Raw genomic sequence first — 23,887 nt, 5'->3', positions numbered from 1 at the left:
AATATTTAGAGACATGTCCTATTAACGTATTTTTATTTTGCTACAAAACAAAAGGCCTGAGGAGATTTGCTGAAAGATCCCCTCTGGTCTCTGAATTTAAATCAAGCTTGGGTCAGGCATTTGTTCTGAAACAGCATGAAACAGCACACCTCAGTGTTTTCAGATGAGCTTCATGTAAAGCTAGATCTTTGCAGAGCTACAATTCAAACAAAAATTCAGGGACACTAGTAGACTTGAGTTTATGCTTTCCCACATCTCCCCTGTGAAGCTAAATCACTGGGAACAGTCAGTTGAGTGACTTCTAAATTCCCCTTCACACCCACCCAATTAAACTTTTATCATATGGGTTGATCCTGTGATATAAAACACAAGTGTGTCTTAATGCAATTTGAAGTCGCAGGCAGCCTTCTGGGAAAAGGGCAGATGCCTGATGTACCTTAAGCTGATGTATTGGATGCTGTTTTTTCCTGCTTTATGCCATTAGTACACTTGTTCACCATCTCCCCTACCACACTGCCATCAGGGAGATCTAAGCTTGGCAGCAGGCTGGGATCCCTGCCTCTAAGCTGAAAGAGGTTGAGCTATTTGCAGAAATAATGCTTTCCAGACGTACTAAACAGCACTCATCTTTCCAGATGGAGGGGCATTAGTGTTGCTTCCAGCCATCTCTTCACCTTCTGGTGTACTTGCCACTCCTCCTGTATGCACCACGAGCCTTATGCTTCAAATACCTCTCCTGCATGCTGAGAAACTCTGCGAGCTGCCTGCACCTTGCAGCCCTTGGAGCCAGCTGGAGGAGGCATATAGCCCATCCCATTTTAGCGTGGGACTCCTGTCAGATGGGAAATGGGACAGGAGAGAAATGGGAAATGGGGGACTCTGAAAGGAGCCAGAAGTTCAAGGGCCCTTTTTTTTTCCCTGTGATCTGTATTCCTACTTAAAGGATTTAAAAAGGAGAGGATTTGGCAGGTAGAGATCTGCTGAAGAGAAGCGTTGATAGCAGCCAAGCTAAAGGAGGGAGGAGAGAGAGAGAGAGAAAGTCAGTGATGAAGAGGTAACAGCCCCACTGCTAAACTAAAGCTTTTAATGGTCCCACAAGACCTGCAGACTGTCTGGTCCAACGACTGACGGCTAAGAGCCAAGCCTTGAACATGCAGATCTTGGATCTGTGGCACATCAGGCTACATCAACCCCGACGAGGTCATCTGGATCACATGAATGCTTCAAGTCAAACAGCTGAAAAAAAATTTATTTTTTCTTTTTTTTTTTTCTTTTTTTGTTCTTCATGTGAATCCCCAGTGGAAGAAATCCACCGAACAAGCATGTTGATTTTGGCAAAGGCACACACAGTCACTCTGTTCTAAAGATGAGCTGACACGTGCAGATTCACAGATTAGCCATTTCTAAAGGTTAATTAAATATTGCCATTGTTTTCCAAGCTATTAATGTATGTTATTCTATTTTTCTCTGTTAAAGAACATCTGGGTTTTGGAGCTAAAAAATATGCAACCCTTCGTCCCCCTTCGAAAAAGGTCTTAAAAAACACACACAGAGTGTCTCCTTTCAAAATATGGCAGGACCGTCTTCACAGTCACATTACAAAGTTGAGAAAAAAAAATCTTTGTAAAAATATTAGGAAAAATGTTCTTCCATAGATCAAAACATTTGATGTGCATTCTCGTCTACCGAGCGTGTCTCAGAACCAGCTCACACGGAAAATGAGCTGTAGAAGAGGCTCCTGGTATTAGTCAGCCCTTCGTTATTTGCTGAAGCTACTCAAAGTGATTATATTCAGATATGTTCCTGCTCCATCCTTTGGTGCCAGGATATATTAAAGCCAGTTTTGTTTACAATGCTGGCACTGCTGGGTAAATTAAGTGGATCTGCACAGCTTTCCTTATCCCTGTCCTATGTCCCTCCTCAGCAGTTTGGACTCAGTTTGTGAACAGACTTGAGGTGAAAGAAAGAATGAGTAGGATTAAGAGAATGGAAGTACACAAACACTGATTTGGTAGAGTTTTCTTGGCAGGGATGTAAATGACTACAGAAGACTCAAGTCAGTCCTACCCAAATGATCAAGCTTGGCAACAAAAGCAAAGGAAAGCTAAGCTTTGCTTGCAGCTTTACTCTGCTCTTCCTGTGATACATGAGACAAACCAGCTTCATTCCTTGCACCAAAACTCCTTCATTACATCTCCATGCCTCCATATCTCCATGTGCCATGCAGTCTGAAAAACCAACATGATAACATTTGCCTCCTCTTTGCACAGATAATAATAACTGCTTAAGATGCACTTAAAAAGGAATTCAATCCAGTACCTTCTGTGCCTCCATTTACCTCTCTGTCAAGAAGTGACAGTCACATGCAGGTAATTCACGGTTGTGTCAGAAAGTTCAAGCTATTAATGCAAAAAAGAGCTTGAAAATTCTTAGTTGTAAGAAACACAGAAACATAAAATACTGTTCTCAGGATGAGAATGTGATTTTTCATTATTCCATAAATATGAATATTTATTCATATTTCTCATATGAGAAGTGGCTACTTCTCATCAACCAGGCATTGAGCTTCAACTTATGCTGTCTGTAATAACCAAAGTCCCTTGCAAATCCTAAAGAGATTAACCCTCCCTGTTCCTGATTCTGGCCCCAACTCTGTTCAGGTCCCAGTCACCACCTAGGGTATAGTCTTGGCAACTTATGAATGAACTAAACCTGCTGATGATACAAATCAAAGACCAGTGGTGGTCTAACTCACATTCTTCTGCATGACTTTACCATCTTTGCAGCCAAGCTGTAGTAGTACCTGACCCCTTTTTCACCCCCTCTCTAGGATGTCAAACTGTGGTGGATCACTTCCCCTGTTTACCTGGCCACACTAGCAAGAGATGAAGGGAACTCTGTACTGTCTTCTGCATCTCTCTATTGGGATCAAGGGCCAGAAAAATAAGGGCACAGAACTCATGGTGGGAGGTAACCCTGAAGCAAGACCAACCAGCATTTGCAGTGTGCCTGCCATATCCCTGTGCTGCCATGTGCTCTAGACCAGCATGTGCAGTTGGTTTCCCTACTGCCCAGTGTTATTACATTCCTGCTGGGATCACAACAGTGAGATGAAATGAGAATAACTCTGTTATTTATTTCTGTTGTGTTCTTCTTGGAAGGATTGACAATTCCTTCTAACAAGCATTTCACTAGTCGACTAAAAGTTATCCATATTGCAGTCTCTCTTCTGACCTGCAAGTTAGCAAACAATAAATCTTAATTACACTTAAATGCTAGAAATTTGCAATGAATGGGGCCACATTAGTCAGTTGTGAATTGGTCCTGACTCCTGCCTCTGCTTTGACTGGAGATGCAGCTTCAAGAATACATAAATTAGTTTTTTATTTGTTTGTGCCAGTAGAATCAGTTGTAGTTGTTTCTTAAGAGCATTTCCAGTATTAGTGGGCTTACTGGCATTCATCCTATTAGCATCTCTGATGCAGGTGCCATCTGGAAAGTTTTATTTTAAAAGACTTTTAGTATTGTACTTAGGTTAATAAGAAAGCATTATTTTTAAATATCGCGGCAGTTTTCCAGAGTGCACAGTCTCATGACATCTGCTCAGTGGATACTTGTTACCTTTGGGTTTATTGAAAGAAACCCTCTGAATAACCTTTTTGTTAGCAATCTGCTTTATAGGCCCTGCAATGGAATAGCGCTGGAGTGCAAATGGAGTTGCTAGCAGAGGGGATTTTCTATGCTGTAACGAGCTCTTTGGTCTTACAGCACTTATGTGTCATAACATTCAATAAAATCACACAGACCTCCTCCCCACTTCCCTCTTTGTGAGATTCTGCCATCTTTATTCCAGAACTGGAGCTCACTTGACAGCCCCCCCAAGCTCCAGGGCTGCCATGCAGTTCCCCCTCTGGAAACGGGGGTCTGGGAAGATTTCGCCACGGCAGCACAGGCAAATCTATCGTGTACTGCTTTAAACACTGCAATGAGGCCAATCTTAAGTGGCTGCTCCTACTGGTTGGGAGCACTGACAAATTACACTGAATGACTAATGGCTCATTCGCAATAAATTAAAAGAATCGCCCACTTCATTTCCAAATTTCACCCATTCCGATATTTAGCCTTCAACGGGAAAATGATTCAATGGAAATCCTGTTGGTGAACAGAAGAGTTTCATTTATACTGAGAAAAGTGAGTGCCATTGCCAGAAAAAACCCTTCATGAAATTCACCTTTATTAGTAGCTGACAGAGTTATGGTTGGCAACCCAAACTAGCTATTCAGCAGCTCCCATTAATGAAACCAGAGTAGAAACATTTTTTACAAAAGCATCAGCTGAAGCTTGTGCTCCTGTTTGGAGACATTATTCTCAATATACAAAGCCAAATTTTGCAGAGTCAAGAGCAAGAAAGTTGCAACCATAAACCAAAGTGAAGGAATTTAAATGGTCTTTTCCTATGAAACAGTGGTGTAAGAACTAAGTGTCACTCAAAGACTTAGTCAGGGCCAAAACTTCTGACTGGGTTGGTTCTGGTGTGGCTCCACAGAAATAAAAGCTACAAAAGTGCAGAGGCTGAGCTGGTTCACAATTCCTAAGTGGTTTTTCTACAACTCAGTGTAATTTCTATTCTGGTATAAGACCTGGATCTTTTGAAATATGGTTGAGTAAAAATTAAAGAAATAATATTCTCAGAAGCTGTTTCAGGACTTCTGTAAGCACTAGGAAAATTATTCTAACTGAATGAAATGGAAACTCTAGATTTGTGAATGTTCCTAGCATACAAACTGCAGAAACAAGCACAACCTTCAGAGGCTCCTAAAGGTGCACCATCTGTACCAAAACAGCAAATAGTACAGGAGTTGCCATTGAACAGACCACCAAAATAACCAGGTTCTGCTTAAGCTTCAGTCAAAGAACACAGACTAAAGTAATAAAAATTGTGTTTGGGAGCGGTAGTGGATAGTTTTCTAGCCAAACCTTGGATTTAGATTCATTTCTAAAGAAGGCAAAGTATACTTAATCTTGGAAGAAAGAATATCACCAGCCAGCTGACACCAGTGTGATGCTGTCATTCTTTTATATGGTTCTTTTCTTCTTGTGCCATACCTGATTTATGAATAATTTACAAGATAAAAGTTTATTGACAAAGTCTAGAAGAGAGAGTTGAGTTCAGCTTTGTGGTTTAGACAATAGCTGCTAGAAACATAGACTTCAAAGTGAGGTAACAAACAAGTGATATAAGAAATATTCTAGGAGATACTTTAGAAGCTTTGGGAATGTTAATTCTGGATGCAAAACAAAAATGTTGTCTCTAGCCACTGGGCAAGAGCACTCAGAAAAGACCAAGAATAACTAAAAAAGCAGGTGAAATTTGCAAATTAGTTCAAACCAAGATGAACAAAGGCAGATTGTTTTAAATAGAGAGAAATACCTTTGGTAGCAAGGTCATATCAAGGTCAATTTTATACTGCCTGTAAGGAAAACTTTCTCCACTTAGATGAATATATTTCCTCCCATGTTTTTCCACATTGTGTCAGGACCCCTACAGATGTAGGGATCTGTGTCTCCAAGTGCTACTCAGCCAAGCAACAGCAGTGTCATCAGGTGCAGTGACTCTAGGTCTGCACAGAGTATCTGGCTGCAGGACTGGAAGATCAGGTCCAGGCAGTCCAGGAGCTGGATCAGAGCTGATGACCATCTGTACTAAGTCTGTCAGCCAAAACTCTCTTGGCCAGTACAGAGCTGGAGAATGATCATGTCTTTGTCTCTTTTTGATCTTTCAGATTACCCTGGGAATCAGGGGAGCTACTGGAAAGGCACAATACAGGGCTCAGAAGGAGAAAAACAATCTGATAAAAATTCTGGACCTGAGCCTCCTTGGAGCAGAAGATCTTATTCTTGGAAGCAAGCAAATCTGTTCCAAAGCCTTCCCACTGTTGCTTCAATATATAAAAGTTAGTATTTACTACTTATGGATTGCCTCTTCAGGAGGATTCTGCATTTTTTTCAGGCTCTTGAAGAAGAAGGACCATTTGAATTCTCTCAGTAGATGTCATCCAGGTCTGATTGTGAAGCCTTCATGGAAATGGTCTCTCATAATATAAATCAGTCACAACTCTGTGAAGTGTCATCCTGCTGAGGTTTGAGATCAGAATTCTCTTCAGGCCATTTCTCTATCTCCCACCTCCAGGAAATTTGTATCTAGTTTCATAACATAGTTCCTGGGCCAAAGTTCTCTGACTACAAAGGTCGTAAAAAATTAGTGGCAAAATGTTAGTGATGCAGCTGTGATTAAAGTCCTTATCAAGGAAAAGCTTTCCCATGTACTTTTATGTTCAAGCCACCAAACCAGTTCTGCAACAACATGTGGCACTGAGAGTTTCCTGTATAGCCGATGTCTTATCTGAGAAAAGACTGACTTGACTCAGAGCTAATGAGGCTGCAGACTAAGTCCATAACACAAATTCACATATATTAGGCTGGCATGAGATCTAGTAATAGGGTGTTGGAATAATTTTGATACCCACAGGAATTGAAGCACTTGTAATAAAGGAAATATGCCAACAAGGAACTAAGATTTTACTGATCTGGAGGTAGTCATTAGCCCCATAGGCTGAGAAAGAATTAGCAGCAGCTAATAGGATGCAGAGAGATGTGCATATTTATGTGATCTGAATGCCATGCCTTCTTAGATGGGTTCTTGCCACTGCTGGGAATTTTATAACAATATTTTTGTTTATGAGGGGGCCAAATAGCAGGGGTTTTGCATACAATCATTTGACCTGCCTCCAATCTACTCTGCCCTTTCTTGTTTTCTTGTCTCACAGTCAAGAACTGACAAATCTGGCACTTGATACAAACAGCAGATGGGACAGCCTCCAGTTTTTGTTTCAATGCCACCAATAGTCATCAAAGGTGAGGAAACTAAGCAAGAACCACAAACACATACGCTTTCTTTATTCTTTACTAACTACACAGAGACACACACAGCCCAGGGCTGCTGCTGTTTAGTGAGATCTACACTTGAGTATAGACACAGTAAAGGAAGATCCACTCTCCTACAGACCTGAAAAGCAGCAGCATGTTTACAGCTGCTCCTCAAGCTTCTTGGGGGAGGAGAGGTGAGAGGAGAGGTGAGAGGGACAAGTTCTGACCTGCTCCAGGAACAGGGGCTGGAGGCGGTTCACAGGGACACTGACAAGGCAAGGTGGAAAGAGGGAAGGAACAAATGAATGCATTTCCAAATGCAGAGCAGCCTCTGCCAAAAGCAAATCCATTAGCAAGATCCTTTGAAGAAAATGTAGGTAGGTAAGAACCATTTACCACTCCTGGGAGATAAAGCATTGGCATTGAATATTTGCTCTACATAGAAATGTGTTCCTATATTCCTGACATGGTAAAACAAGCCTAGGACTCCAGCTCACTTATTATCCCCCACTGTTATTCTCTCTTTTCTTATGCTCACCCAGCTGTGGCAAAAAAAAAAAAAGAAAAAAAGAAGAAAAAAAAAAAACCAAAAAACCAAACAACTCTATTAATGGAAAACATCTTTACTCCAGTGGAATCAAGAGGTGTGCACTGTCCCTGAACTTGGCTCTGACGGATTGAAGAATGCAGGTAATTTCCAGCTGCCCAACACCCATCTAAGTTTCTTTCAGTCTGATTGTCACAGTGGTGACACCACTGTGACCTTCACCCTGGCACCACTTCTGAGCTGTTCACTGTGTATTAACAATGGTTTTTGATACAGGATCAAATGCTAATGATCCCACCTAGAGAATGCCAGTACCACCTAACCCTACCAGAAATATATCCGAAGTTACAGGCTCTGACTGCAGATCCCAGTGATCCTACTGAGTCATTTTGAGTGCTAGCCTGAGTTCCCACCATATCTTCAGACTACAAGTCTGTAGGCACATGTCTGGGCATGACTGGAGCATGTCCTCCAAAGGATGCTGAGATTCAAATATCAGGTAGGCACTTGGTCTCAGACTGTCCACAAGACATCTACAAAGAGAGCAAGTGGACAGGGTACAGCATGGGCCATATTTATGGAACCACATCTATCTATTTTTCACAGTCCTCTGAAACTGCCTAGTCCAAAGGAAGACCCATCAGCGCTCATCTCAAAGTGTTTAGTTAGCACTAAGTCTCGGTTTATTTTAGCTCTTCATCTGCAAATCTGCTACAGCACACCACATAAAACACCTTTTTTCCTTTGCAGCTTTTTTCCCCTAGGCTGACCTCAAGATGTGTAGATAGGGGAAACGGTGGCAGAGGAACAACGCTGCGCTTATCCACTTCCTGCTGCTGACAGGCCTGCATGGCTTTACCTAAGGCTTGACCCCTATCTCTCCTGCACAGCTGCCCCAGCAGATGCTGTGCCCATCGTGGAGATGTGCTACTCATCAAGATAAAAGGAATAAGAATCTATCTCAAAGCACTTAGGTATGATTAAATAAAGGAGGCCATTTCCTGTGCTGCTAATCTGGTGCCTTTCAAAATCACTAACTTCACTTTTTTTTAAAGTTACCATCTTTTAATTCTCCTGGGTCTCCTCTATAGTTCTCCTCCTCCTTCCTGGGAAGGGGTGATCCACTTCATGATACGAGAGTGGCTCACAGGGCTGATTAAACTGAACTCTGTGCAACACAAACAGCAATTTTTCATGTACAAAATGAAAGAATTGTACTGCTCTCTCTTTTGAGTTTTGCCTGGGTCAGGATACCCAATTAACCTGCCGGCTCTTGTACTGGCAGCTACCTGCTCTTCACTTTGAAATCAAGTCACTCTCCTGTTTTGGGAGCTCTGCTGCTCTGGAAGTCTTCCTGTCCTTTAATATGACAGAACAAAGCTGAAGCATCTACTGTGAAAAAGTGAAAAAACCAGACTCATTCAATATGGCCTCTTATTTTTTGTTTGAGTATTGCAGTCTAAAGTTCAATAACATCTTAACTGCTTGGCCACTAAGAGACAAGGTATTTTAGGACTCTAATATCTGATGAGTATGTACAAAGTCAAGTAAACCTCTAGGTTGTATCTTCCCACAAACAAGAAACCTCCATACATGTCTGGGGGTTTTTTTGTGTGCATCATTCACAGAAACTCAATCAGATTACAGACCTTGCTGGGCCTTCTTCATCAAATACCAGATGCTACATACAATTTCCCATGGAAAGCTCTAATGTTTGGTAGTCCTTTTTTCTTTTTTTATAAAACACCTCAGAATTTGCATATTTATCAACATGTGAGAGTAAAGCAGTGATTGTGACTAAGCTGACTGTCATCTGCAACAGCCACACCAAATGTGAGGAAGGGCTGCATAGGCAGTGAAGTCCAATCTGTTCTAGGCATAATACAACCCCAAAGCTTCAACTGTGGGGCTTGACACTTGAAGTGCAACAGACATCTGATTGCAGTGAAGGCATCCCTTGCCTTTGCTTTGGAGTGCTGATCTGTGCATGTGTCTGCTGAGCAAAGGCATAGGCAAAAAAAGGGTTGACTGTATCTGACAAAGTGTCAGATGCAGGGAGCATGTGCTGCACAGAGCACAATCCATATCTCCATCTCAGCCTAGATGGGAATGTGACTGCCATAACTTACTTGTTCAGAGCCCATCTCTACTGCGACCTACTTAGGGTCACCACTAGTATGTGGGTAATTAAAATCTACAGAAACCATATGCAACTGATATTTCTCTGCTGCAAAGTTTAGCACAGAACACAGTTATTTACACACTGAGTCTGACTTTCCCATATCTTATGCCATGAACAGCCTTTTACATTTCTGCAAAGGAGTGATAAACTACCACCAAGACAGCATGGTAAAAAAAGGTGCAAGAAATGGAGATTGAGATTGCTGGCTCACAGAGATCTGTGTCTTTCAAAATTCTTTTCTACAAATACAGATATCTAGCCAAAGCTAATTAATTATTTGAAGCTGGAGATTTGGGAAACAAAGGAACATCTAAACCAGTGTTCTTTTCTCTTCCTCCATCAGACTCTACTCAGTGTGATTTCAAAATGCATGCAGTGCTTTGAAGTGGACATTTTTGTCCCAACTTTTAAATTCACAGAGATTGTAAGGCTATGCCATACCTTGAAATGCACTTGTATGTGTGAGAATATCCTGCACTGGCTGCATGGAGGCCGATTGCTAAATTTCCCAGGAACCTTAGTTTTTCTGCAGCCCAGAGCTTCTCATCATTAGAATTCCCCAGGTTTCCACCTCCTTCCTCGACAGCCATCTGTCCTGTCCACACTCCAGCTGCAGTCAGACATCCCTCACTACTTACACTTGATCTTTTGACTCTATGCACCTGAAACAATTCTCGCTCAATCTATCAAGCAATACACATTTAGACAATCAGGAAAGCTCTTCCAAAAGCTATGAACAAATTGCCCAGTTTAAAATCACCACTCCCTTTCCATGCTATCCCAGGCAGGATTAAAATGGAGGGGAAGATTTAGCTGAGGAAGAAAATTCCAGTGCATTTCAATACCACAGTGCATCCTGATGGAACAGTGTTTGTAAAGGTCTGTACTTCTCTGACAGTTGCTCTTTTGATGCTTGATGCTTGCTGTTGTGATATTCTCATGGAATTATAGAATCATTAAGGTTGGAAAAGACTTTCAAGATCATAGAGTCTAACCTTTGACCAAACGGCACCACACCAACTAAACTAAAACACCAAGTGCCATGAACAGTCACCTCTTACACACTTTTGGGGATTCCACCACGTCCCTGGGAAGTTTGTTCCAACACTTAGCCACTGTTTTGGTGGGCAAAGTTATCAGATCAGAGTTTAACATGCAAAGGAAGGTGGTGTCTACACAGAAGGGCATTGCAGAAAGGGAGACCAGCACAAGGAGCACTCATGTGGCCATGAGTGTTGCAGATTGTCACTAAAGAGTTGTGGGATATGAGACTTGGAGAAGAAGCTGCTGTGCTTTGAGCCTACTTTGTCTCAAAGCCTAAGGACCTTATAACACCTCATTTTTTCCCCCACCCCCTCCTGTTTCCACCTTTATTTTCCATATTGAAATGCATGCTAGATTATTTTCAGTATTTTGCCCACAAAACCTCATCCAACTTCTTTTTTGACGCAATCCTCTTTAAACCCTTCCAAACAGCAGTCTTTGGTTAGTTTATAGCTCAGTTAGGCTAGAATGAGCTGTTCTGTATCAGCAAGAAATCTGTTACAGGACAGATGCCAGCATGATTACAAGAGATGAGTAAACCTCAAAAGGCCTAAGATCTGGTTGGGTTTCCATGAAGCCAAACCTCTGGGGATCATTTCTTCCTGCTGGAGAATCTGGTTTTAGAAATAACAAGAACAGGGAGTATTGTTTTTAATGCTATTTTCTGCTCCTGGTTTTAGGCCAAATTTGAGAGTGCAGAGGTATTCAATTACTTTAATGAACAAATAAAACAGTTTTTCAGCCTGGAGATAGATTTGCTTGTGGTTTTTTTTCCATTCTCAATTTTAATTTTATCATTGAATAAGGTGGCCTACCTCTAGAAGTCTGTTGCATTGTAGACATATCAGAGCATGCCAAATTAAGAAAATCTGACTCCTTATACTAGTTTGGTCACTGCCCCAGCAGCCACAGTTTCTATTACACACTTTCTAGTAATAATACTTTTTTTGCTCTCTATTAATATTCTATGCATTTTTTTTTCTTTTTTCACTAAAGGACAGTGTCTATTTTTAATTCCTGTTAAACTGCCATCAACTTCCATGGAGCAACTCCAGATTTATATTGGTTGTCATTAAGTGCTGTTACAGCACCAAGTTCTTAGCAATAACTTAATTAAAATTAGTTTTGCTGATGTTACTCCTCTTTTTTTTTTTTCCAGTCAAATAAAAGAAATCATACAGGAGATTACTTTACTGGTCAGCCGGGAGAGCCTGCATCTGCCTCTCAGATCCTTCCTCTCTCCACCTTTCTTGTGCCCAGTCTTCCCTCATCAGTCCCTCTCACACACATTGTTATGTAGTAACGGGGTCAGTAGGAAACACAGAGTTCAGCACTATAGAAGTGGAAACAGAAAGCAGCCATGGGCAATTAACCAGGGCTGTGACTGCTTATGTTTGGTTCCTGCTTCCATTTCTGTTTCCATGGAAATGGACATCAGATCATTGGAAATAAAGTAAATTTTCTACTTCTCCTCACCTTCATATCAGCCAAGCTATACAATCCAAATAAATCTAAACTTATCAAATTAAACGTGAATTTAGAAATCTTTTCATTTCATTGAAATAAATTGACAAAAGCAGCATTGCTTTTGAAATAGTCAGATGCTGTTGGCTGTCCTTTGGGAAAGGAGTAGGTAAGTTTGCCCACCCCTTTTTGCTTTGTAAGGTATGGAAACATGCAAGCATCCATCTTACCCCTTGCTCTGTGCTCCTGCCTGCCCATTAATATTGTTGTGCTGAACAGTACTCATCACTTGCCCATTAGGGGTCATTTAAGCATAAATGACCGCCCTTACAGAGACTGTGTGGGTTAAAGACCTCTTCTTTGTCTGGCTGCTAAAGCTTTGAGGTTCATTTGTATTGCAGAGCAGCTGCATAAAAAAGGTTCAAGCCCACCTTTAAAGGTCATATGGTCTCAGAGTAGGAGCTTTGACCTAGAAGGGTTTCCCAGGTGAAAAGCTCAGGGTTTGGGAACAAAGAAAAAAAGTGAATTTTAAGCTTTCACATTCCTGTGAATGACTCAGAAAGATAAGACCTGTGTCTTTTGTAAACAAACATATTGGATGGAGAATGAGCACTTCATTTCTCCTCGAGGTGAAGATGATCTGCAAATGTGCCACACCTGTAAAGGAGTAACAATAATTTTCAGTTTGGCTTCTGACAGGACAGATCAGTCACACAAAATCAAAAGAAATGTCGCAAGTCCATATTCGTCCAGAAGTAGCAATTGTCTTTACTGGTCAAACAACGAAGGCATACTTTTGTCTTTATACCTTTCATACTTCATACATGCTTCATACTTTTTTCTCAAAGAAGCTCTCTAATTCTGTTAAATCCAATGAACTAATGAAAACTTCCTGAGACTCAAGAATACAAAATAACAACTCTGCTTGAATTGGCACCAAACTTTGCAATTTGCAGTGATTGAAAGTAGAAATATCATTACAGTATTAATGCAAACTCAGTGCCAATAAATTACTTGTTTTCTAATGAGGTTCATTTTATGGCAGGAAGAGGGGAAAGCTGCCTTTCCCAGCATCTACCAAAGTGTTAATTTCTGAAGTCCAGTAACAAGAACAGTAAGAAAGCAAGCAATCAAAGTGGATCTATATAGGATGGTAGATTTAAACAGTTTAATTACTGTAGCTGTAGCTGGTTATTGCTAATGCATGGATCACAAAAGCATCACTCCTGCAGAAATCAGTCATGCGAGGGAGATCAGGAATTACAGATACTTCACCAATGTGAGGGATTTGGTCTGGTTCTTTAAAGTGATTTCCTCCAGTGACAAAAGCCTCATGCCTGATACGAATGCAGAGTACGTGACAAATTTACTTTAAAGAAAAGCAGCCTAATCATAGTCCTAAAATATACTTTTTTAAATGGCCTGTATCAAACTGTTCAGTCGTGTAGATTTTTTTTAAATTTAAATCCACCTCTGTCAGATGGATAAAGTATTGAAGCAGCATTGTCAGATGCTAACATGTCTTGGGGAAGTGGAGAAGGCCAGATAAAGGGTACCTAAATGTGATCAACAGTATAAGGTTTGATTTTTCCTCTCTAACCAAGGCAAGCTTCAAACCCTTTTTCTGCTATAATCCCAGTCATTATGGTTGTCATCATGAACATGAAAACAATCTCCTAGACTGAGCTATCTGTATGAGTTTCTTGCCTCCAAAGGCATTGCACATGCATTTAAAACATAAAACAAACACACAGGCCATTACAACTGGTATGATCACCCACAAAACAACATAGACTGGGATCTAACTTCACTGGAGTCACTCATAAAGCACTGGAAAATTAGAGCATTACAGAGTGTACAGAGAAGCCTATTAAGTATTACTTTGGTTTGCACAGAAAGGCAGGGAGCAAGGTGCAAAATATTTAAGGGGCAGATTAAAAGAAAAAAATTAGCTGTAATTGTGGGCTGCAGTCTAGCTTACAGTAGAGGGTTTTCACTGACAAGACTTCCTAGAAGTGATGTAATACATGCTGATGAATAAGTAGGTACAGGCCATATTTATTCAACAACTCTCATAAAGTTATGCAAGACAAATTGTATTTTTCTGACAAAACCGCATCTATACTTTAGCTTTTTCTTCAGTAGTTTAAAGAAATTATAATACCCTCAATTGCGGTTACAATCAAGCCCCTAGTTTTAGATCTTGTCTAATTGTCATTTTGTAGATTAGATCCCCAGAGACCCTTCTGCTATTGGTTTTGTTCATATCTTAGGAGACTTTTTTCAAGTAATAAGAAAGATTTAAAGTAGATGTCTCTTAAATGATAATAAATACCTGGAGAAGAATGAGGGAATACATTAAAGCTGAATCAGTGTTGTGTCACACCAATTTTCCCCTTTTACTCCCGAGATTCCACTGAAATCAATGAAGTTACAGTTACTTAAAGCTGTAGGACTACATGAGTGAGCCAGGTACACCACACTGCAATGATGAGAACTTGCTGGCAGACTTGCTTGGAATCAAATATGTCCCCTTAAATTCAATTCTATTTTCACAATCTTGTAGCAGCAAAGCAAAACAAGAAGTTCACTGTGCAGTCAAAACAAAATCTTTTTCCTCTGGTCTAAGTATTTAGCCAATACAGTATCACAGAAACATTGATTTCTGTTCCCAGCCTTAGAATCCTCCTGATAGTTTCCTACAGAACCAAAGACCCAGCACAATCTCTTCTTTTATGGCTAAGAAAATGCTAGGAGAATCGTTATCCCTGGGAAAGATTTCTCTGATGGACGAGGAAGGACTGTTCATTAGTGTCATGAATGATGCTGCCTCTTTTTTATGCAACTTGCATTCACTGATGCTGGCACTGTCAGAGCCTCCAACTGTGTGCACAATTCAGTTCATCGAACAAGGCAGCATCCTTTCCAGATACACTCAACGTGCGCTATTATGGTTGGGAAATTCATTCCACGGAGGAGAAACATGAATTATTTCAATTCTCACCAAAAAAAAAAAAAAAAAAAAAAAAGGCACAGTTTGTGCCTTCTTTTTCCATGCTATTAGGGAGATTATCAGGAAAAAATAAACACAGCAGTTGCTCAAGGTCCCACACAAACAAAAACAAGGACTGCAGGCCACTCTATACACAGTGCTGAGCCGTTCCTCTTGTTTACTTGTAAGATGCAAAATAACATTTTTTCAATTAATATTCTTTAATAATTATTCTGAGCTGACAGAGCAATTTTGCAAAATTTTGAGCATCAAAATTGGCCCCAAATATTCTCAGTTTAAAGTATACTCTGTTTTCAGCTCCTCCAGTTCAGCCATTTCCTTTGGTGTATTTAGTGTGGCAGTGACGCGCCAATTTGTCTGCAGGGAATGGCTGCCTATCACTGATGCTGAATGTAGGAAGAGGCCAGTCCCACGCTCCTGAGTCACCTGCAGAGCTTAAGGTGCATGAACAAATTACATCTGGTCCCTAAGCACCAAGGACCAGATCCAAAAAAGGAGCTACAACACGTGTCTCTGTGTGTGCCTTGGTGCCTGCCATACGAGAGAGCCTGGAGCTAACGGCAGGGAAGCAGATACATCTACTCCGAGAAGCAGAGAGCCCTGCAGAGATAATAGCTCACATCCCAGAAGCTGGGTAGGTGCTTTACATCAGTAATGCTGACACAGGGCAAAAAGCCCAGTTTTCTCCTTAGGGATGAGACAGTACCCTCCCAGCATGGCACCTGGTTCCCATTTGGCCAGGAATCTGCTGTTCAGGACAGGCAGGGCTTGGGGATGGGCTGGTTTCTGTACCTCCTTCACCCTTGCCTCCTCCAGAAGACAGGGAAAATGTGCAGCTGGGGCATAGAATTTTTGAGATAGCAGCATTTGGCCCTGATCCACAGAGCTCCATGACTTCACTTCAAAAGTGTTGGACTGAACAAGGAGCCATCATAGCTTACCTCCAGGAAAACCCTGAGGATGTGGGATAGGAGTACAGCTGAAGTCCCTCTCCTCTCCAGAACTTAGTTATTTTACTCTGTGTATTTTCTCATTTTGGATGCCCCTTTCAGAAAGGTGTCTCTTTCCTGCAGAACCGAGCAGTGCCACAGAGGGTGTTCAGAAAAAAAAAACATGACACTGAAATCCTCCATCTTTTGGAACAGTTGAATAGTCCCACTCAAAGTGCTTTGCCTCCTCTTCTGCCTGATGAGATTTGTGTGATGATCTCTGTGTCTCTGTGTGGAAAACTCTCAGTCTCTCTATTGGTAAGGCATTCAAGGTGGAAAAACCACCCTTCTCTTCTTTACAAAGCAGTCATGTCTCATAGGAAATATATATATATATATATATATATATATATATTTGTAGGCTTAAGCAGACAAAACATGAGAAGAAAGAAAAAACCTTTGGCCTAATGGCCAAAAAAGGATCAGATCTGGCAGAGCACAGCAGGCAGATACGAAGTGTCCTTGTGAGACTGAGCCCTGCAACAAGATAAGTGGATGAATGCACTGTTCATCATTTCTAATCCAACTTAAATGTCAGATAAGCACCCTGCTGCACAGCCTGGTCAAGGCAGAAGCACTGGTTAGGCATGCTCCAAAACGGCATTAGATGCCTTAGGAACTTTAATGGCAAAGTCTGAAGGACTTGCATGGCCTAAGTGCCTCTAAGGCCATACAGGATCTGAACATGAATTTCAGGGAGCTTAACACTCTGATCCCTAATTTCATTCCAGTTAGTTTTTTCATGCCTAATTTTCCTCCTTTGTCTGGTGCAAGATGATGCTACACCTGGGATGGAGAATTTATACAGAAGCACATTCCCCAGCCTTTGCTCACAGGGAGTCTTACTGAAAAGAGGAGGAATCTCTGATAAACCACTTGAGAACCACCTGATAAGGACTTATTTGGGTCCTTTGAGACAGCTGCCAGCTTTAAAAAACAAACAAACAGTCCAATGAAAGTGCATGGGACCAACAGAGTGGACTGGAATGTGGAGCATTAATTTTTCCACTATCAGCCATCAAGGTAAAGGGAAGGAAGGGAATAAATTATATGCCTGAAATATTTGTATGGAAACTTTTCCAAGCTAGATAAAAATTCAATTATTTATTACTTCAGGAAATACTCTAACATCAACCGGTGACCCCTAGCTGGTGTCAATGCTTCCCCAAAAGGATTGCCATTCAGAAAGCTTTATGATTACCACATAAAGTTTAATCAGTGCATTAAAAATAAATTAAAGATTTGCTAATTGTAATGTAATTAGCTTAATATAATTACATTGCTCAGTGACTGAGAATTTTATTGTTATTATGAGATCTTTTCTCATTTGGGGGGCCTGAAGTTAAGTGGCACGATATTGACAACCGTTTCTTCCCTTAACATTCAGTTTCAGGAATGAGCTGAATTTTTTACCTGAATCTTGCAATTTATCACAATCAGTATCATCACAAATTACAGAAAGCATCCAGTTACATGATAACTTCTAAATGAAGTGTCTGCAACCAGGGCAGTAGCAGCCTCGGCTGTTAATTTGTCATATTTCATAGCCAGCCTGACACCCTGTCCAATTTGCTTGTAAGCTTTATCACAAAGACAGCTATGAGAGCTGCCTCTGACTCTGAGCAGGATGGGGGAGATGGACAGAAATTCAGCAGCAGCAGCAGCAGCTTTGCTCTTCCAGTTCCCTGTTTTTGCGTACAAACCAGATGCGAAATCAACACCCCTGTGTCTTGATCATGTTTGTTTTCTCCATTAAAATTTCTCCCTTCTTTTTTCTGCTCCCCCCTTCCTCATTAAGACAACCAATTTTTTTCTTTAAGACCCCCTGCTGACTATAATTCGATGGTTATAGTAATTTATTAGCAGTTAGAGGAGTTATAAGAAATAAGAGGGATAACAGTACTCAGGGAGCATCATTACCTCTCTCACACAGGCTCTTGATTTCAATCCAAAGCATGTCCTCCTCTCAAAATGACCTGCAAGTTTTTCCTTTTGGGCAGAAGTTGTGCAGCACTATAAAAATGGCCATGAATATCCCTTCAGGATATTGGTCTCTTCTCTCCTGTTATCTTCCAGATGCTCTGAGGCTCTCAATCAATTTGCATTGATTTAAGCAACATCATTCAATACATATTATCAATCTGATCTGAAGGGAATTGTGTGAAGAGCAGGTCTTCTTTTCTGTTCGTGACATGCCAAACACAACATAAGATGCTATGAAACACAAAAAATGGTTTCTAACAGACCAACAGGTGTTAAAAGATGCTTGGACTTACAAAATGTGGCAAGAAACCACATTTTCATTTGTGTAACACTTTAAAGTCAGATTGGCCAGCTTGGAGTGCAGACTGAATGTTAGCTTGGATGGATTTTGTTGATAGTATTGGATCCAGGAACAATTTTTAAGATCCTGGTCTGAGTGCCTGCAACCCCAACTGTTTCATACGATATTAGGGTTCAACTAATACCAGCCTGATGTCCTTAGGTTTTTCTGCATAATGAAAAATAAGTCCCTCCTTGAGGCAGGAGATATTATTCTCCCTTCTACGCTTCCTCCATCAATACCTGTCCTTCTCATCCTGTTGCTGGCTGCCCAGCTGTGCTGTTGGGCTGAGGACTCCACCAGAATATCTAGCAGACAGGCTCTGCAGAGCTCACCTCTCCCACCTCTAGGTGGTTTTGCAGAACCGAAGCAAGAGAGAATGAGTAGGAAATCAGCAGAGAGCATTCCAGTCTTTACAGCTGAGCCTCCAGAGGGGCTATAAAACCTCTCATGCTGTCGGGGAGTCAAGGATAAACAGAGAGCTTGTGATGCCTGCAATTAAAAGGAGGAATTTGAGAATGGGGACTGCCCAAGGACACAGAGGCTAAAAGGAGGCAGAAGAATGACAGGACAGAGAAGAATCAAATAGGGTAGGAATCAGTCAAGAAAAGCCACAACTGTAAAAATGGCAGAAAGAAGATAAAAATTTGGAGAAATTTTCAAGTTTGAAGGAGCTTATTTGAACCAAGTGACCATATGTCAGTCTCCTGAGGTTTTGCCTTTCATGTTGAACTGCAAGCCCACTGATTCTGTAGGATGCAGTCTTCAGCACACGGCTACCACTGTGAGTGAGTCATTTGGTACAGTTCCTGTGGCAAGAATCCCAAATGTGTCAGGCCTGGACTAAAAAGCAAGATGGAGAATGAACACACCTGAAGACACATTTGGCACTTTAATTCTGAGCAGATATCACTTCTAATTATAGCCAGCCTTATGCCAGCTTACTACCGTTCAAGCGCTTGTGGGTTTGCACATCGAGTGCCAGATTTAATCCATTCAAGGTAAAGCACAAGAGAACCAATTGCATTTTGCATGCCTTCTACCTGAATGATTTGCTTTGTTGTTCCCAGTTTGCAGTTTGACTTGAAGATTTGCACCCCTCTGGTTAGTTCTGGTTGGCTTCTCTGAAGCCACAGGGGCATATTTTTCAGCTGAATGAAGCCCAGCTGGCAGGCTCAATTTGCCCCACCAATGAGTCATATCTTTCTCTAATTTCACCTGCATGAGAGAATTGCAGCTTCCTCTCCTAATTCCTTGAATTCAAAATTCTTCCTGCAAAAAGAAGGTTCAAGCCCACCCTAGCACACGGAGCTGTAACCCTGCTTGGCTGGAGGACAGTGGCAAAGCTGAAGAGACACCCACTAGTGAACGTTACTTAAATAGGAAGTTTAGTTAGGGAAAACCTTTCCCAATCTGTATCAGATTTTCATATTATGTGGTGCCTAGTGCTTCACAAGGACCAATGCTCAGCACCCTACAAGGACATGTTGTTTTCCAGCATGATTTAGGGCTTGGAGTAGAGGGAAGGTTTAATACAATCATGCATCAGTTTCCTTTCCAAACAACACTCTGAAACACAGAACAGAAGGAGGATTGCCTCTTCACCCCATAAATCCACCTAAGCTTGGATTATGAGCCATATTCACCCAATTTTTGCTGGGAGCTTAAGGCAGCACCATGCTTCTGTTGCTCTGAGGGATTCTGGGAAGCTAAGGCGGGATTCAGGAGGAGGAGGCTCCAAATTTCCAGAAGTGCAAGGGCCACATTCTTCGATGTGCAGGGGTCAAACAGTGTAAGATCAGCCACACTCTATGTATGGAAATGGATGAAGTACACAAAGGCAGAAGGGTTTGTTTTAGTAAGTAGTAGCCTTCAGAGCATTTTTTTAGCAGCACTGCCACACTGAGTTGACAAAGAAATAAAAGGGAATACTTCCCCACACACAAATCTATATTGATCCAAATATGGATCTTGTTTCAGTTTAGAGAACAACTAGCACTGATGCTGTCAAACAGACCCATCTGGAATTATTTCAGAAGCTCCATTTTTTTACCCTTATGCACAAAGAGAGAGAGAAATGGAGAAAAGAAAGGAAAGAGGGGAGGGGAAAACAGAAAGAGGAAAAGAAAAAGGGGAGGAGAGGAAAAGGGAAATAAAAGGAAAAATAGAGCATGGCCAGTGGCAGGCTGTGTGAAACCTCTGCACATATCACCTGCTCTGAGCACTGTCCTTCCCTTACTCATCCCTAATGAGCCGGTTCAGTTGTGCAAGGTAGTTCCTAATTACCTCTCTCTCCAGTTTCTCTCTTTCCCCCCTGAGAATGGCCTTTCCAAGAACTTACTTCACATGCACACACCTGGTACTGTGAGATAGGGAGCCTCACCATGGATACCAGTCCCCCATTCCCAGCCCGACCCACGCTCCTGGGATTCGAGCAACTATCTCAGGAGCTGTAAACTCCAGATGTGCCTTACCTACTGCCTGGAGACACAGTGTGTGAACCCTGCTCACAACTGTTATTCTGCACTCACACACACACACACACACACACACACACACACACAAGAACTAGCTATGCAGATCAAGCTCTGAGAAATGAAATAAAGCAAAATGGTAATCTTAATCTTCCCTTTAATATCCTTCCCTGTGCCAGATAAGAGCAGCTGTGCTCACACAATGTGTCCAACTGGACATGATAAATAGCCTGGGAGAAAAGAAAAATACACACAGACACACAAATATATATGTGCATACACACATGCTCTAAGGAATTTAAAATATGTTTGTTCACAGAAGTGGTGGCCTCCAGCTCACAGCTTCCTCGATTAAGAAGAGGGTTTATTAGAAATAAAAATGGCCTGCCAGGGTTGGAATCGTACACAAAATCCTAGAGTAAATATCTGCATGGGTAGCCTGAAGGGTTAACCTTACCAATGCACAAATACTGACTGGCTCTCCTCCTGTTACAGTGTAAATGCTGATTGGAAGGAAGAGATCATTCTAGGTCAGTATGTCCTTTACATTGTGAATAGCTTGACAGGGGCTAATAAACTCCTCTGCCTATGGCACCAATAATTTATTATATATTCCTGGGCATCACATGCAATTTTTTATTTACACATGTATAATTTGTTGGTTTGATTTTAAAGAGGTGAAGCAGGACAATCCGGGTCAAGAAACATGCTTAAGCCAGAGGATGCCAAAGGCTCCACTCTCCCAGTCTTAACCTGTGGTGGACAATAACAACCTGCTTGCTGCTCCCTGCACCAGGGCTTTACATGGCAACTGGGCATCGGGTGGGTCAGCACAGCTGACTTCTTACAGGGATCCAAAGATCCCTGCATGGCTACCCACTCATGCTGCAAAGCTGCTTTGAGCAATTCTTCGTAAATGGACATGATGTGAAACTAGCAGATTTCAAATTTCTATCCTGAGTGGTCACTGCTCTGCAGCCTGCTGCTGCCGAGGGAGCCATGCCCCAGAGCAGCCTGCTTTGCTGCTGCCTCCACTGCACTGCATTTCACACCGATGAGGTAATTCCACTGCAGATGAGGTAACCCTGCGAGTTGCCCACCAGCTAGAAGAGGTTACCATATGATTCCTCATGTAAACACGCAGCACGGTCCCCCCGGAGGAGAGCTGACAGCTGCGCTCTGCCGATGCCGAGCTGGTGGCCAGCAGCGGCCCCGGGGAGCCCCCGGCCCGCCCGCGGGGCCTTCGCGCCTCAGCGAGAGGTGCCAGGCTCCTGCCATGCCTGTGCCACACACCCCTCACACACACGCTCGGCTTCCAGCCCTCTGACAGGGGACCGGCGCTGCCAGGCTCCTGCCATGCCTGTGCCACACACTCCTCACAAACACGCTCAGCTTCCAGTCCTCTGACAGGGGACCCTGCTCCCCCGGCGCTCCTGCAGCCGGGCTCACCCACCATTCAGATGGCGCTTTGTCTTCCCACACCAGGGTTTCGGGATGCCTGTGCCTTCTCACGCCCATCTCTTCGGAACGACTTCCTCCTGCGGCTGCCGGCGTTAGACCTGGGGGAAATCCCTCCTTCCCTTGCACAGGAGGTGCAGGGGAGAGAGAGAAGGGGCAGGGGTGCTGCAGGGCAGCAGCGTGGGGAGCTGCCCTGGCAATCTACAATGGTTTGGTGTGCAAGCGCTGCCATTTTGTGTGAGCGCACTTTGCACAGGCGATGTTCCTAGAAAGTCCCCTAATTTGGAAACAGCATAAAAAATTACTTTTGTGGTTAGGCAGTGTCGATGGCTGCAACCTTCTTCCACCCACAAGTGTACATGTCAGAGGATCCGTAGGCCTCTGCTCACCCTGCCGGCAAAAAGCTAAAGCCAAAGCTCCCAAACCAAACACCTTGTTTTCAGAGTCTGGAATCATTGCCATTTACAGTCCTTTACTAGCCAAGGAACCCTACTAGCTCTTCTGTGTTAAGTATTCCCAGTGCTGTTTCCTACCTGGGTGGTAGGCAAAGCAGACCTCTGTGATGAATGCATGAGGAGAAGGAGAAATTCACAAGTGAAAGAGAGCAGGACACAGGCTGGTCAACTCCCTTAAGCTCAGAGTTCATCTGCACCCTGCTCAGTGCCAGGAGTTCTCAAAGCCTCCTTGTGACTGAGAGGGCAGCTGGTATCAAATCATACCACACCTTCCAGTAACTACCTGTGTCTCCATGGAGTCTACTTAACCATGAAAACTGTGTTTTAGAAGTTTGTTTTAAAAAACTTCCTCTCAGCAGTGGCAGTCATTGATCTGGAAATCTGTTCTGGGCAGACCTTGACCCAAACTGCATGTGACAAGTGACCCAGAAGGACCCTGAGGACTGACATGTCATTAGATGCAGGAAAGCAGCTAGGATGAGCACCTCCTGTTCCATTCCCAGGTTACAAACCCCAGGTCCCCTGGTCTGTCCAGTCTGGAGGAGGTCTAACCAAGCACTCCTGGTAAGTAAAGCCTGCCTGTACCAAGCACCCAAAGGAAGCTGTTTCCCTCCACCCTGGGGGTGTGAGGATCGAGGAGCTTCTGGCTAGAGGGAAAGGCTTTCTAACATCCTCTGGTGAGTTTATTTTGCCAAAAATGGGAACTACTATGTGCAAACCCTGGAGGAAGACATGTCTCTCCTTCTTCTACCTCCCAGAGCACTGCTTACACAAGGAACAGGTCAAAACAAATTACTGTTATATTTGGAGTATATGAAGGGACACAAATCCATTACTGCTGGAGCTGAGCTCACCTCACTTTGCAAGGGCTGAGGTCAGGAATATTCCTTCTCCTCTGAGTTCACAAGATGCCAGAGGGACAGACAGATCTCCTAAAGCCCACCTAAAAGGGATTCAAAAAAGCCATGGGAGAAATGGGGCCATCATATTCCCATCCCCCCCAGCCTGGAG

This window comes from Agelaius phoeniceus, chromosome 1 (genome assembly GCF_051311805.1).
Source record: "Agelaius phoeniceus isolate bAgePho1 chromosome 1, bAgePho1.hap1, whole genome shotgun sequence".
NCBI lineage: Eukaryota > Metazoa > Chordata > Aves > Passeriformes > Icteridae > Agelaius > Agelaius phoeniceus.
This window is presented reverse-complemented; position numbering follows the sequence as displayed.